The sequence below is a fragment of the Montipora capricornis genome, chromosome 4 (assembly GCF_036669925.1).
Source record: "Montipora capricornis isolate CH-2021 chromosome 4, ASM3666992v2, whole genome shotgun sequence".
Lineage (NCBI taxonomy): Eukaryota > Metazoa > Cnidaria > Anthozoa > Scleractinia > Acroporidae > Montipora > Montipora capricornis.
The window spans coordinates 10,895,485-10,913,604 of NC_090886.1; positions in this window are offsets into that span (position 1 = coordinate 10,895,485).

Consider the following 18,120-nt stretch of genomic DNA (forward strand, 5'->3'; position numbering starts at 1 on the left):
CATACTAACATCACACTCAGCCTACCCACCCTCTGTAAGTGACCTTGGTTTGGTCCGACAAGTTTCGGCTAAGAACTAGATTGTAGCGTAGGGCCTGTAGAATTTATCAAGCCATGTCTTGACGGAGCACCCCCCCTGGTTTTACACCAGCACAGTAACTTGAAAACAGTTTTCGCCTGTTTTTAAGCGAAAATCTACATAGGTAGCTTTTTAAAAATTCGGTCAGATATCACAGCTTAATTGAGCAGACATTGTTTACACCAACTGCTCAAGAAAATTCTACTCAGCTTAAGGTTCAGATTACCCCCCCCCCCCCCCCCCTGGGTTTTAGACCAGTACAGTAGGTTGATAACAGTTTTCGCCTGTTTTCAAGCAAAAATCTACAGAGGTAGCTTTTTGAAAATTCGGTCAGATGTCACAGCTTAATTGAGCAGACATTGTTTACACCTACTTCTCAAGAAAATTCTACTCAGCTTGAGGTTCAGATTACCCATAGCATTCAATTATTTTTCATTCCAACTGGTTTTCTGACAGAATTTACAAAACAGCTACCTGCTAGTACTTTGACAACTTAGCACTTTGAGATGCAGAAAAAAGTTCTTACTTTACATAGCTATGATTCCAGCAAGGAACAACCTTTATTTCATAGTTGTAGGCATTCGATTTCTGCAATTAAGCAATGTCATATAGAAATACTGACCAGGACTGACATACTAACATCACACTCAGCCTACCCACCCTCCGTAAGTGACTTTGCTTTGGTCCGACAAGTTTCGGCTAAGAGCTAGATTGTAGCATAGGGCCTTTAGAATTTTTCTAGCAATGTCTTGACGTGCCCCCCCCCCCCCTCCCCCCCCCCCCCTGGGTTTTAGACCAGCACAGTAGCTTGAAAACAGGCTTCGCCTGTTTTCAAGCGAAAATCTACAGAGGTAGCTTTTTGAAAATTCGGTCAGATATCACAGCTTAATTGAGCAGACATTGTTTACACCAACTGCTCAAGAAAATTCTTCCTCAGCTAGAGGTTAAGATTACCCATAGCATTCAATTAGTTTTCATTCCACCTTGTTTTCTGACTGAATTTAACCAAAAGCTACTTGCTTGTGCTTTGACAACTTAGCACTTTGAGATGCAGAAAAAAGTTATTGCTCTACATGGCTATGATTCCAGCAAGGAAAAACCTTTAACCCACACCCCTGCCTCAACTGTGGCACTTATACATTTCACTCACGTCTAACGCCGTTGCATGGGAGAGTGAGAGATAGTCCGCCGGACTATCTCTCACTCTCCCATGCAAAGGAGACCCCTAATTGTGACCTCAGGGGTCAAATTAAGATTTTTTTCCTACACCTAAGTCCCATGACTGAACTTACAAAAAGGTACCTGCTTGTGCTTTGACAACTAAGCACTTTGAGATGCAGAAAAAAGTTCTTGCTTTACATAGCTATGATTCCAGCAAAGAACAACCTTTAAACCGCACCCCTGCATTAACTGTGGCACTAATACATTTCACTCACGTCTAACGGGAGACTATCTCTCACTCCCCCATGCAAGGGAGACCCCCTAATTGTAACCTCAGGGGTCAAACTAAGATCTTTTTCCTACACCTAAGTCTCATGTTAAAAGGGGGTTCTGGGTTATTTCATAGTTGTAGGCATTCGATTTCTGCAATTAAGCGGTGTCATATAGAAATACTGACCAGGACTGACATACTAACATCACACTCAGCCTACCCACCCTGTGTTGTTTGACTCGTACTAGCATTGTGTGGATTCTAGGGGTCTGTGATTCCTGGCGCATCTTGATCTTGAGTGGCTGATGTATGGTCTTCGTCACAAAGATCCTCTGTGATCAGGTCCTTTCCAAGCCGTTTAGCCCGGTGGATCTGATTTCTTATGGCTTTGTTTTGTTTTGTTTTTCTTGAAGAGATAGGTCCGTTCCCCCCTCCCCTGTACCATTATATTGTTCTTGTTGCTGAAAACGTTGAAGTGGTGTACTTTTGTAAAACCAGACGCTTTATGAGCGTACACGGGGTTGCCTGTGGCACGTTAAGCCCGAGGGAGGGGGTTCGGCTAGCCACAGGAGTTTGATCGTGAGGTCTGTCCTAAGGGTAGAGATTTTGATCGTACGTGATATCTCACAGGGTAGCGATTTTGATCGTACGAAGGACATTTGAATTTTTTTGATGAAAATGTCAAAATCTCCACCTCACAGTTCAAACTCTTTTCGGAAGAACCTTGACCGTGAATATTGAAGCACAAAAGACAACAAGCTTTTTTTTCAAATATTTCTTCACTGTCACATTTCCACAAAAAACTGTGCAGAATTTACCAACACACCCCGTGTCAAAAACACAACTAGATAAATTTCCCAGCAGTGCTCAGTATCAAACCCTTTACTGAAAAACCCTTTCCTTGAATAATGAAGCAAAAAAATGGGCAGCAAGCTTTCTTTTACATAATTTTTGACAAACAAGAATTAGTGAAATCTCCAATTGTTGCCGGACGACTGTACAGAATTGAGTACAAATAAATATAAATAGCCAGACAACAGGGATCACAGCCCCACTTAAGTTGTCATTGTTAAACCCATAAGTAACGAAAGATTGTCGTCGAAGTCCATTACTCATCGCTTTGAAGATTCTAGATTATTATTTTTCACCGCCTGTCTTCAATTTCCGATTGACTTTCCATTATCTAGCTCCATAAGGGCATATATATTTTTTATGATCCACTAAAACGCCATTCGGGTAAAAATGACGTTCAATGCCATTGCAAGTTAAGTTTAAAATTCTACCCTGTCCACCCCCACTAGAACCCCCGCTAGTACCCCCTCAAACGTACCAAACATACGCGAAGAAGACTCTACACGCAAAGACACTACTTACCAGGGGATGGATAGGAAAGACTTTTCATGACACGGAAAAAAAAAAAATTAAAAAGAAAAACAGAGAAATATTACTCATTTTCCGACTGGGAACTAATTGTTTCTATCTTCTGGACCCGCGACAACTTATAACAGACCCTCAACAATTTAAACCGGACCCGCGACACGCGCCAATTAGACTCTCTCCTCATAACGTTGCGGATCTCCAACCGTTTGTTCCAGGAAACCAGAGAACAGATCCTATGTTTGCTTACCTCTTGCTTCTGCCGCAGATTTCTTGAAAGAGACTTGAAACACGCTAGTGCAACGGCAAACGCTCTTGGTCAATCGAACCCGTGGCTGTGTCACGAGTCAAGAATGGATGTCTAATTTAAGAGTTCAAAGTTCTGTACTATCAGAAACTCACAGCATGCGCTATACCTTGACTATGTTAATTTTTCAGATATGATTGACATTCAATCTCTTGCTGATGGATAAAATTAATCCGTAGCAGTTTCCTTTAGACAAGCCGCCACTAAAAATGTATTTTCTTCACAATGAATACGTTGATAACCAGGACAAAGGCAACCGATTTTTTTTACCAGTGAGGATCAGCAATTCAATATATTTTCCTAGCAAGTTCACAGCCAGTTACGTGAAAATATGCTGAACGTCCCAGCCAGCTCGATTACTTCTTCCAGAGCGACTTTTTTGACAAGCGGCCCCGCTTGGTACTACTGTAACAACTACATGTGCAACAAAAACGCCTGTAGGTGGCTAATAGTATTGAAAATTTGCAGTCTAAATGTGGAACAAATTGAAACTAAAGTCATCTTTTTTTCAATATTTCTTATATCTCCAACGCGCGCTAAACACTTAAGCTAACAAGAGTAGCCCGATGATTTTAAAAAGTTATCAGTGTGCGATCATTTCAAACAGCACATGTTTTAAACATGACCTGGAAGTGGGCAATTATGTCGAAATCCGTCCGTCCAAATTTGAAAGTAATCGGAACAGTTCTTCGCTGTTTTTGATCTGCTAACATCAGAATCTGCTAACAGGCTAGTGTGCGAGCCCTGATTTGCATACATCTCCCGGACTTAGCAATACTCGATGATTACGCATGTGCGTATCAACGGGTAAAACGAATCAATGATCGTATTGAAAATTACACCAGAAATCTCTCTAGCGTGTGATGTTTTCTGTTATCCCAGTCGACTCCCGATTTTGAGAATTGTTGTGCAAATTTGCTGCTTATTATAATAAAAAGAAGCTGTTTTATTATATGGCAGGCTGGAGCACTCTGATTGACGTTTTTTCTGGTCGGCCAGTACTGACCATTACTATGGAAACCATCCGTTTCCGTAATTTTTTCTCTCTCCTGGGAAATTTAAGTTGAGCGAAACACAAAAAGCTTTCAAAAAGTGGATTTTTGTTTTGTTTTTTTTTTTTCATCACAACAGTACGATTATACCAAGCGGAACTTAGTTTTTCATGTAAAAGATTACCGTTCAAAGCTAGTTGATGGAAATCGAAGATTACAGACATTCACCAATTGTCCGATCGCTCAAAGAAACGATCGATGCCATATAATAAAAAACTTACGATCAAGATACGTCCCGCGTGACCAGTAATTTTGAAATTTGAACTGAGTATCCAAATCTGAGTGCCAGTTTTGAACTTTGCTCTCGAGATTCTGAATTTCCCGTAGATATTTCCTTGATATATCGCAAATAGTTAGCTACGAGCTTTCGTTTATAAAATAAACGGTGTTTCAAAAGTGAAAACTATTTCAAGCGTTAGGATGAGTTATTTTTCAGTCATTCAGACGTCATTGTGCATTTCTCGTACTAACTAGGGAAGTCAGGAAGGCTTAGTGGTTGTCAATCGTGCCTTCCACGCCTGCGACCCGGGTTCAACTCTCGGCCCCGAGATCGTATCTGAGCTGAGTTTCAGTCGATCTCAACCTGACTCCGAGGGTTTTTCTCCAGGGAGTCCGGTTTTCCTTCCTCAACAAAAATCAACTCCCAGCCTGGCTGTGGTGCTGTGCACCGAGGTCAAGCCGCGCCTTTTGCAATTCAGTAAGGGCGTTTAGCAGGTCAGGGATCAACTTTCAGAAAAATCTTCAAGATTCTATTCAAATCTCGGAAACTCCAAAAGAGAAATTTGGATGTTCATTTCAGGCTAGCGGATAGCGGTCACGCGTGACATAGCTCCTTAATTGCTTAGGACCGTACTGGGAAATATCGGTCCTCTATCGTTTTTGTGGGGAGCCTCTGCGCTCGATCAATACTTTCACGGAAGTTCGGACCAATATTCCCCAGTACGGCCCTCGCGCTCAGTTAGTATGAGGTAGGTAAATACACCACTTTCGATATATTCATCATCTCGAGGCTCTGGGGAATAGATATAAGGATTTGTATGAGTTTATTCCCCAGAATCTCGAGATGATAACCTTTTGTTTCGGACTGAATTTTGATATATCGAAAGTGGGCTATTTAACCTGTTATACTCGCAGACTTGAGACTAGTAGCAGGAACTAAGAGGAGCGAAGGACGAGTGGAAATATACCACTTGGGCGTCTGGGGAACAGTTTGTGATGACGCCTGGGATATAAAAGATGCTCAAGTTGTTTGTCGTGCACTTGGGTTTCCCTCTGCCATTGCTGCTCCACATGGCGCTCATTTTGGGCAAGGTAGCAGTTACATATGGCTGGACGATGTAGACTGTGCAGGAATCGAGCGCTCTTTAACAGATTGTCGGAGCCGTGGATGGGGTAGACACCCGGGGGAAGGGGGGGGGGGGTACTTGATGTATCCCTAATTGGGGAGGTGCGGCACGGCCACTCATACCCTGACCCTGTTTAGGACAAATATTGCTGTTTTTCCTACCCATTTTAAAACAGAATTCCGATTTTTGATACCCTGTTTAAGACATTTAACCCAGTTAAAGACAAAAATTGATAAATCGATACCTTGATTAAAAACATACCATTATTATTATTATTATTATTATTATTATTATTATTATTATTATTATTATTATTATTTTTTATACATTTTTTTTTTCTGGACGTCGCACTAGAGCTTGTTCTCGTGTGTTCCAGGCCTCCTGGCGAAGTTTTTAAATAAATAGATCAATCAATCAATCAGATAAGTAAATTATGCTTTTGCGTTGCCGTTGTTGTTGTTGTTTTAACATTTATTGTCTAAACTAACGTTTTAAAAGCTCGGACAGCACTCTCCTTAAATCGCTCTGTATTCAATTTTGGTCTGGCAGAAGGTGGCGCACATAATTGATGAGAAGTAACTGCTTATTTTTCGTTTGCAATTTTATTGCCTTTAGCTACTTACTGTAACAATTGCCACTACTACTACTACTATTATTATTATTATTATTATTATTATATTATTTTATTATGATTATTATTATTATTGCTTTGATGATCCATACGATCTTTAATCAAGACATGTTTCGGATGAAACATCATCCATCGTCAGTGTACAATGAGAAAAAAACTAAAGTTGAGCAATAAATAGTATAACAAAGTGAGATATAACATGAATAATTAAGAAGGATTAAGGCGAGAACACAACAACCACGAAACAAAACAGGAAAAAACAGACTATTTAAGCTAAGAAAAGAAACTAATTAGTATGAAAGGGATAAATTAAGATGTTTGACTTAATAATTTAAAGATGGCTGCTCCCAAAGGATATGCATGGCTTCTTTAATTTTCAATTGGAAACGTGTCGAAGCAGAGTCGAGGATTTTAAAACAGTCTTCTGAACACCGAGAGCGACAATTTTCAAAACCTCTCAAGTGCTTAAAGATATGGGAATGTTTGTCGGACGCGACTCGGAGATGTTCACGGATGCGAGTGGCGAAGTGTCTATTGGTTTCACCAATATAACAGGCATTACAGCCTGCACATGAAAACTTGTAAATAACTCGCGATCGTAAACCCGCAGGGATAGGATCCTTCGCCCCAAACCAACTCCTGATTTTAAACGGGGTGAACACCAACTTAATTTCCAGGTCGCTGCAAAATGTGTTGACTAATTTCTTAATTCTGCGTTGTGTTATGATGGAAAAGGGACCGATGTGCGGTAATTTAAAATACAAACAATTGTCCTTCCGATCAACACTCTGACAGGAATCGGAGGTAAAGGAATTGTTGAGAAATTTTCTAACAACATTCTCGATAACATTCTCGATAACGCTTCCCATATCTTTAAGCACTTGAGAGGTTTTGAAAATTGTCGCTTCCGGTGTTCAAAAGACTGTTTTAAAATCCTCGACTCTGCTTCGACACGTTTCCAATTGAAAATTAAAGAAGCCATGCATATCCTTTGGGAGCAGCCATCTTTAAATTCCCAAGTCAAAGATCTTAATTTATCCCTTTCATACCAGTTGGTTTCTTTTCTTAGCTTAAATAGTCTGTTTTTTTTCTGTTTTGTTTCGTGGTTGTTCTGTTCTCGCCTTAATCCTTAATTATTCATGTTATATCTCACTTTGTTACACTATTTATTGCTCAACTCTAGTTTTTTTTTCTCATTGTACACTAACGATGGATGATGTTTCATCCGAAATATGTCTTCATTAAAGATCAATTTTAAAAACATCGTATGGATCATCAAAGCGATATCTTACTTCGTGCTGCTACGAAGTTTCGGTATTATTATTATTTTATACTTTTTTTTTTCTGGACCTCGCACTAGAGCTTGTTGTGGTGTGTTCCAGGCCTCCTGGTGAAGTTTGTAAATAAATACAATCAAATAAATAAAATAAGCTTTGCGTTGCCGTTGTTGTTGTTGCTTTAACATTAATTGTCTAAACTAACGTTTTAAAAACTCGGACAGCATTTGATATCAATTTTTTTAGCAGTTGAACAACGAGATCATGTCGTTCACACGGAAGCTTTGGGAGCATATGTAGCGAACTAAGCAGATCATTTAGAAGATTTTGGTAAATTCCCAATATATTCTCATTTTAATCAGTGGCTCCTGTAGTTTACTTGTCTCCACAAGACCAGACTGTCGTTGAAGGAGAAACAACCAACATTAGTTGCAAGGCGAGTGGTGTACCACGTCCAAAATTATCTTGGAAATTTGCAAATGGAGAGCTTCCTTCGGATGTTGTCATTATAAATACTTCGCACCAGTCACTTCTTCAGTTACCAAACACTGCAAAGAGTATGGAGGGATGGTACCAGTGTAAAGCCAAAAACGAGGCTGGTGAAGAATATTCCAATTCTTCTCTTCATGTGTTAGGTGTGCTTTTTTTGTGCTATGAGCTTTGTTTACAATTTAGATCACGTGTCACGTGTTTTTGAAACAAAAGAGTTTGAATTGAATAGATTTACTTCGAAATAAAGTCAAGAGAGTATGAATCATACTCTCTTGATAAAATAGATTACAGTTCAAAAGGCAGCCAGGTAGATTTCTAGCTACTCCGGCTTAAGGACGTTCGCGCTTATTTTTTGTGCGCAACGTTACTGCGAAGGTAATGCTACTGTAATATGTCCACATTACTTCTATCATTGTTGACGTTGAGGTTTTAAAACCTTTGCAAAGACCGTGGACGATAAGTCTTGCACAGTGTTGGATCAGGGAAGATCGTGATCAGTCAAAATTGATTTAAAATATTTATGAAAGTCAAGTAGACTACTGCACGACTGATATTCGCGAGGTTTTATCAGTTTCGGTATTATTATTATTATTATTATTATTATATTATTATTATTATTATTATTCTTTTATACTTTTTTTTTCTGGACCTCGCACTAGAGCTTGTTGTGGTGTGTTCCAGGCCTCCTGGTGAAGTTTGTAAATAAATACAATCAAATAAATAAAATAAGCTTTGCGTTGCCGTTGTTGTTGTTGCTTTAACATTAATTGTCTAAACTAACGTTTCAAAAGCTCGGACAGCAGTTGATATCAGTTTTTTTAGCAGTTGAACAACGAGATCACGTCGTTCACACGGAAGCTTTGGGAGCATAGGTTGCGAACTAAGCAGATCATTTTTAGAATATTTTGGTAATTTCCCAATATATTCTCATTTTAATCAGTGGCTCCTGTAGTTTACGTGTCCCCACAAAACCAGACTGTCGTTGAACGACAAACAACCAACATTAGCTGCATGGCGAGTGGTATACCACATCCAAAACTATCGTGGAAATTTGAAAATGGAGAGCTTCCTACGGGTGCTGTCATTACAAATACTTCGAACCCGTCACTTCTTCTGTTACCAAAGACTGCAAAGAGTATGGAGGGATGGTACCAGTGTATAGCCAAAAACAAGGCTGGTGAAGAAAGTTCCAATTCTACTCTTCATGTATTAGGTTTGCTTTTTTTGTGCTATGAGTTTTGTTTACAATTTAGATCACGTGCCACGTGTGTTTGAAAACAAAAGGGTTTGAATTGAATAGATTTACTTCGAAATAAAATCAAGAGAGTATGCATGATACTCTCTTGATAAAATAGATTACAGTTCAAAAGGCAGCCAGGTGGATTTCTAGCTACTCCGGCTTAAGGAAGTTCGCGCTAATTGTTTGTGCGCAACGTTACTGCGCAGGTAACGCGACTGTAATATGTCACGCATTACTTCAAGCATTAGCGAAGTTGAGGTTTTAAAACCGTTGCAAAAACCGTAGACGATAAGTCTTGCACAACGTTAGATCAGAGAAGATCGTGATCAGTCAAAATTGATTTAAAATATTTATGAAAGTCAAGTAGACTACTGCACGACTGATATTCGCGAGGTTTTATCAGTTTCGGTATTATTATTATTATTATTATTATTATTATTATTATTATTATTATTATTCTTTTATACTTTTTTTTTCTGGACCTCGAACTAGAGCTTGTTGTGGTGTGTTCCAGGCCTCCTGGTGAAGTTTGTAAATAAATACAATCAAATAAATAAAATAAGCTTTGCGTTGCCGTTGTTGTTGTTGCTTTAACATTAATTGTCTAAACTAACGTTTCAAAAGCTCGGACAGCAGTTGATATCAGTTTTTTTAGCAGTTGAACAACGAGATCACGTCGTTCACACGGAAGCTTTGGGAGCATAGGTTGCGAACTAAGCAGATCATTTTTAGAATATTTTGGTAATTTCCCAATATATTCTCATTTTAATCAGTGGCTCCTGTAGTTTACGTGTCCCCACAAAACCAGACTGTCGTTGAACGACAAACAACCAACATTAGCTGCATGGCGAGTGGTATACCACATCCAAAACTATCGTGGAAATTTGAAAATGGAGAGCTTTCTACGGGTGCTGTCATTACAAATACTTCGAAAGCGTCACTTCTTCTGTTACCAAAGACTGCAAAGAGTATGGAGGGATGGTACCAGTGTATAGCCAAAAACGAGGCTGGTGAAGAAAGTTCCAATTCTACTCTTCATGTATTAGGTTTGCTTTTTTTGTGCTATGAGTTTTGTTTACAATTTAGATCACGTGCCACGTGTGTTTGAAAACAAAAGGGTTTGAATTGAATAGATTTACTTCGAAATAAAATCAAGAGAGTATGCATGATACTCTCTTGATAAAATAGATTACAGTTCAAAAGGCAGCCAGGTGGATTTCTAGCTACTCCGGCTTAAGGACGTTCGCGCTAATTGTTTGTGCGCAACGTTACTGCGAAGGTAACGCGACTGTAATATGTCACGCCTTACTTCGAGCATTAGTGAAGTTGAGGTTTTAAAACCTTTGCAAAGACCGTGGACGATAAGTCTTGCACAGCGTTGGATTAGAGAAGATCGTGATCAGTCAAAATTGATTTAAAATATTTATGAAAGTCAAGTAGACTACTGCACGACTGATATTCGCGAGGTTTTATCAGTCGTGCACTAGTCTACTTGACTTTCATACAAATTTTTCAAGCATCAGTTAAAATAACATGGCGGCAAAAACGCCGAGGAAAAAATTCCAGGCCGGCAAAAGAATGGCACATTTATTTCCGAATCATCATGAAACTTCAAAGAGAAGTGAGCGGGAGGATGGAAAAGCTCTGGAAAAGGTAGCTGATAGCTGATCGAGTAGACTAGTGGCTGAAAGTTTGGAAAACTCGAGGACGAACCGTTGCGTAAATTTAATGGGGCTGTTTCTTTTTAATGTTTTTATTACCCTACGAACTTAAGTTCAAAGTGAATGCATGTTTTCAAAGTTCTTTTCCTTTACTTTCGTGAAAATTGAGCAGTATTTTCGTCCTCGTCCGCTTGAATAGTGCGGACCTGCGTGGAAACAATCAGCGATTGAATTTCACAAAAAAACACACTCCAGAGGATGAGCATGACGGCAATGGAGAGATATTATTCAAAACACCACCCAACTGAAGCTGACCCCTGCTTACAACTTCGTTGCTATGCTCGAGAAAGGTTTTTTTTTCCGGTAAAAACCTTTCATCTCTTCAACGATCGATCCCCTCTTGGGTTCCAGTCCTTGCCCAACAGGTCACGCAGAAGCGTGACAAACGAAATTTTCCAAGAGCTTTGCAAAATCACATCGATTTTACTCGTTCAGATCATCGGTGACCCCTATTTTTTTAATCATGAATCACTTACTTTACTTACTATCTACAAAATATGATGAAATGAAAAAGTTAACACCCTAAGAAGATATCTTTTTTTAACATTTTCTTTCCTCGTGCCATCGAATTCCGGTAGTGGTTGCAACGGATAGAGCTTACGAAAACGCTCGTCGAGGATGAACTCTACTGTTTACCACATCCCTAGCGGCATACAATTATCTAAAAATCTCACTCCTAAAAACCTATGCACGGAAACTTTCACTCCAACAGCTTATTTTTATGATTTTCGATGGATGAGCAGATGAGCCTACATCTCGCTATTATGACCGATTTCTCGAAATTAAGGCATTTTTCAACTGCCATTTTCTCCGAAACAAAGTCGGTGACCCCCTTTTTTTTTTTCATTTTTGGAGTAAGTACTTTATGACCTAACTCTAGGCGAGAAATGAAGAAAATCTCACCGTAGGAAGATTTTGGCGCGAACGTCCTTAAAAGGAATGCAGCTTATAGAAATTAGGATTTACGACAAGACGTTTTAAAATCCTACCCAGTGCCTTCTCCAGGGGTGATCTAAAGCTGTTAGGTGAATCCTTTTATACGCGCCCTAGTTAGCACACATTAAACACAAACTTGGTGAAAAGATTGCAGGCTTTTGAAATGTGGTGTTGGAGAAGAATGATCAACATTAGCTGGAAAATGAAGCTTGCCAATGTGAAAGTGTTGCAAATGGCTGGTAAAAATCGGAGATTGTTGTACACGAATTAGAGAAGGAAAATAGAATATTTTGGACATGTCATGAGACACGATGAGTTGCTAAGTGTAATAATGGAAGGAAAAGTTGAAATAACAAAAGCAAGAGGACGACAGAGAAAAATGTATTTATATGATATTTGCACATGGACCAATCAGGAAAAAAAAATGAAAGTATCATATGACCTCCTACCTCCCCAGGAGATGGAACTTTACATGACACGAGGTTAGCGCTATTTCTTATTAATGAGGTGTAAACATGTGTCAGGTACGCTGTGTATACTAGTCCTTACAATGACTGCCAACGTGAGTATAATATCGGACAAACCAAACGTCAGTTTGGCGTGCGTTTAAAGGAGCATGAAAGAGCAATATTCCTTTGCATAAAAATAGTGAAGCTTTGTCGTAACATGCCTGTCAGACCAACCATAAAATTGGGTGAGATATATCATTCAAACGTTATCACCGCCATCTGGCGGTACTATCAACGCCTTTCATTGGAATTTTGGCACATTAATTCCGCCCACGCTCCTTCAAAACGTGATCATGGCGGTTTTTTCAAGTTTTACCCTACACCTATTTACACCTTATTGATAAGAGGTGACGCTCATTAGTGATCGTATGAAAGGAGTAGTATAAAATCTTTAGATCACCCCTAGAGAAGACACTAGGCAGAAGTATCGAAACGTGGTCTTCAATCGTAATTTTTAAAAGTGCATTCATTTTAAGCTGAGTGGAGCAGCATGAAACTATGTTACATTTACTTTCCCAGCGATTGGTAACCGGAATTATCTTTATATTGTAGTCGAAATTTTCCTTTTATTAACACTGATTTCATTTTATTTGAGCAATGGGCTGGATTTTGTGAGGATTTTTATCTCACCGAATTGCGCCATTTTAATCTCAGAACTTCCCACTGCTGAGATATCTCCAAACCCATATCCCACAATGCTGGAAGGGGATAAACTGACATTGACTTGCAAAACCAATGAAGTTACATCGCAAATCAAGTGGAAAAAGAATAACGTTTTCAAGATTCCAAGGGCCAACATCACTGAAAACGGTGACAGCAGCATACTCGTTATTGAAAAAGTTGAAGTTTCTGACAGTGGTGAATACTCATGCCAAGCACTGAACAAGGCAGGCTCTGCGTCCTCTTCTGTTGATATCGAAATAAGAGGTAAAATTGTCACCGATGCAGAATTGTGTAGTTGTCTAATAGTGGTTGGGGAATATAACAATTTGCTTTAATTAATTAATTAATTAATTAAGGTGACTAAACACATGTTTGATCACTTATACTTACATTTCTGCCAAATTTATTCAGTTGGAAGCTCAAACTTGATCACTGATAAGTGCTACCACGAAAGTTTATATTTTTGACAGTCAATGTTCTCTGCAAGCTCTTACCGTGGTATCGCATCTACAATCGGCGTCAAAATAAGTTGACACATTGTGTCTGTACAGCAGTTTTTAAGCTTAAAAGAACGGGGCTGTTTGTACCACGCTTTAAATTTTCCAAAAGACCCCCTCCCCCATTCAATATTGTCTGTTTGTAGTCAAAGATCACACGAATAGACCAATTTCGATATATTAAAATTCAGTCCTAAACAAAAGACATCATCTCGAGGCTCTGGGGATTAAACTCATACAAATCCTTACATTTATTCCCCAGAGCCTCGAGCTGATGCCTTTTGTTTAGGACTGAACTTTAATATATCGAAATTGGTCTATTACGAAACAACATTGTTTGGGAGAGGGGAGAATTGGGTAGCCTAGCAAGGACAAAGAGTTAAGAATGATAGCTAATGACGGAATAGGGGGTTGAAAGGGCCAATGTGTAAACAATTTTGTCCCCGACTGTAGAATAAAACAAGGCCTAACTGATGGTTTTTCCTCAATGAATGAGTTGCCAGTGATCGGATCCCTGCTTTATACGCAAAGGGTACTGCGATCGCCAGGGGGCCAACATTGCAAGTCGCTGTAAGAAAATGTATAGCGGAAAATTCTTTCCACGTCCAAAAAACGAATTTGGAGAGAGATCAACGCTTTTGTTTCTACATTTTATTCAGAAATCGATCTGGGCAATGTTGATACGTGTCAAGTGTAAGTTTTTGTTTGAATTACCTTGAAATATGAGATATAATTTGCTGATTAACTTCCTTGCTAGCGTAATGTTATAAGGTTTATTCACTGGACGAAAAAATGGATTTACTCAAGTTTGCAAATTGAGCAAATGTATGGCAAATTTAGGGCTCTAAGTTTGCTCTAAATTTGGTTTAACAGGTAAAGTCTGCGCAAACTTGGATATTTGTTTTATAGGACTTTGTGTGCAAATGTTAAGGAAATGTAATTGTAGACTGCAAATTTGCTTGGCGTTTGCGTAGGATGCAAATCTTTATAGTTTCCACAGATATGCTCAAATTTGCTTCTCCGTAAAGATAGCAGTTGGACCACAACCGCAAATGCAAGCAAACATATCGAAAAACCAATAATTTGCGGTATTGTTTGAACTGATTTTTAAAGGATCCAAATACGTACATTTGCATTTAACTTACTCTGTTTTGCAATGGGAGCAAAAAGGAATGAATTGCCTGAATATGACTTCGTTGTAAATTTGCAAATTTCCTTCATATTTGCCTGGGAGCAAATAATGGTGATTTACATCATCTTCGTTAACTTGTCATAGGCAGTGTGCATATGATATTTGTTACACATTTTACTGCTGCGGTAAACTTTCAATTTTTACATGAACGTTATATTGTTAAACGAAAACTGCACTGGTATTCGGGAGCTGTTGAGTCTCATCAGCGGCCACGTCCTACAACAAAAACCAAGCAATGGTAGGGCCTTCGTACCTAAATTGCCTCAAAGTCAACCTCGTTCCCAGGATCTTTACGGAGGGGCGACCAAAATAGCGGACAAAGACCCTGGAAACGAGGTTTTGTGACAAATGGAATCGGTTATCGACGGTTTGAAATTCGCGCGGGCGATGTGTTCTTTCCTCTTTCTTTCCGTTGTTGGACGACTAAGGTTTACGGCGATTCCTTGACATTTATGTGGGTGAAATGGCAGTACGAAATCGAAATCGACGAAATCCGAAAGAAAGGGCTACGACCATTCACACCATAACGTCGGGAACCAGCTATAGTATTTTTACAGTAGTTCGCCACAAAGATACACGCCAGTCTCATGAACGTTGAATGGTCAGTCTTTGGAATGTTCTATGCCTATTAATTTCAAGTCCACGATTCCCGCTAATTCCAATACCACCAGAGAAACCTAGCGAGAGTAGACTTCGCTCGCTGCTTGACATGGAACCGTTGAATCTATACTCATACGTAAGCTTAAGCTTTACTGGATTGTGATCAGGGAGTTGAGAGACGGGTACGGTGTTCGAGCAAGAGATTCGGCCAACGCCAGCAGCATTAATCGATAAAGAATTCGTGGCAAAATACAGGCCTTCTTCCAAAAGGAAACGGAGTTCAACGAACGTTTGGAACAAATACAAAGGGTGGCTGATCGAACAGCTAGATTTAATCAAAAGGGCGGAAAGATGCCAGAGCGCCGGCCGAATGGCAAAAGATTGCCGAAGGAGTTTTCGGTAGGTCACCTTAATACTGATACAAACCTGAAAGTATATGCCTTAAATTCTGTATAAAATAGCCTTGTTTGATTGCTGATTCATTGAGACTTGCATCATCCATCCCTCCCCCCTGCAAGGACAGTCTTTACTTTTGCAGTCCCTTAGTAATTTCACGAAATGTTATTAAGGCCACTTAAAAAAATACCAATAATAAGGAAAGGGGAATGAATGATATGCATCTCTGCATTCCTATCACAGCCCATTATATCCGTCCCCTTATTTGCCACTTACAGTGCATGTATTTTTATACTCCTCGTTCTTCAAACAACACTGCTAGTAGAACACAATAGTGGCCCGGGTATTCTACATGTATGGTTACTCCCTCATCACCGTGTCGTAGGACAAGCAATTTGGTGTGCAGTGGCAAGGTTTGGTCGAATACCAAATTTCCTATGACATGGTATACCTTCACTGGTGTCCCATGTCCAAACAATGTCACATGTTTAGTATCATGAAGCCTTTTTATACCAAGCTATTCACCAAACCTTGCCACTGCATACCACATTGCTTGTGCAAGGATATACTGTATGTAAATATTTCATATGAAATGTATGCAAAGCTTTCTCACTTGTTACTTGTCACTTCTACATGTATTTTCGTGTGACATGGTCTACCTTCACTGGTGTCTCATGTCCAAACAATGTAACATATTTAGTACCTGAAGCCTTTTATACCAAACCATAAAATATAATTGTAACCAATCAGAATGCAGGGAAGACTGTGAAATAATAACTGTACATGCAGCTGTATTCCACCAAACCTTGCTACTGCACACCACATTGCTTTTGTAAGGATATAATTATGTAACTATTTCCTATGAGGTGGTATACAAAGCTTCCAACATTACTACCATTTGCGTCCATCCTTGAAGTGTGACGAATTTTGCGCGTAGTTTTACTTTTCAAACGTTAACGGTTTAGTCTCATACCTGTCACGTTTTACCAAAGAAACGTTAGCAGTCAGGTCACGAAATTGGTAACGTTTTTGGCGCCAAAAGGTCATGTTTTGATCACGTCCTGTGCATGTTTACCAGTTTTGCCCGCTCACTTAAATATATATATATTTACGTTTTGCAAATTAAGCTTACTAGAATGGAGGCGAGAAAAGTGAACCAATTTGGCAGAAGTTACAGACCTGGAGTGGCATTGGCTTAAGATCTTAAATTCTTGATCATTGATAGCATTATCAGAGACGGAGGCGACAGAATTACGGGTTATATTCCACGGAGTGTTACACAATTTGCAAGGGAGTTGCGTGTTTCTGTAAACACGGTAAAATCGGTGTGGTTTAGATATTGCGAAGAAATGATAACAACGCCGAAACCTAAAGGAGGCTTGACATTCGAAAAACTAAAGGAAGATGACCGCGAACTCATTGAAGTTTTGAAGCTCCACTCTCCATCCATGTCCCTTTCTGAAATAATGGAGGAGTTAGAACAACTTGGAGGACAAGAAATTTCAATGTCGGCCGTTTCACGAGCCATAAAAAGCAGGCTACCTTCCGGTGACCAGTATTCACGAAAAAAACTTACAAAAGTGGCAATGGAGCGATTCACCCCAGATAACTTACTTTATACTCAGCTGTTTATCAATTACGTATCTTCAAAAGATCCAAGGAACCTGAAATTTTTCGACGAAGCGGGAATAAAGATTCCTGACGTGGGAACTCGCACGTATGGACACAGCCCGAAAGGATCACGATGTGTAGAAGTGGGGAGGAAACTCGAATCTCCGAATACAACTTTAAATATGCTGGTTTCTCTGAATGGCCCAGAGTATTATAGTATCCTAAGCGGAGCTACAAACACAGCCCGTTTTCTTTCATTTTTTCAAGAGGCAGGTGAAAGTGTAAACATTGAGACGGGTAGACCGTGTCTCGAGGTCGGTGACATTGTTATTATGGATAATTTATCTTCTCATCATTTTGAAGGAGGTGAGATTTTGGAAGAATGGTTTGGTACCATGGGAATTGAGTTGTTATATACGCCTTCATATTCTCCAGATCTTAACCCAATAGAGCTTTGTTTTAATAAAATTAAATGTGAATTGAATGGTAACTTGAAGGAACTTGTTCATTCCAATATTAATTTAGCAATAGCAGAAGCAGTTGAGACTATCAGAGCACGGGATATGGCTGGATTTTACGAAGCTACAGATTACCTGTTTGTATGAGGACTGTATAATATAACGTATGTCGGTAGTGTGCAATTTTTTTCTCCGAAATGCCGTTGAACCTTTCAATGTAAATGAAGCTATTCAAGTTCACATTTCCCAGAAAAGTTTGTAGTAGACCGGTATTAGTGGTGCCCGATGGACATATCATGGCAAAC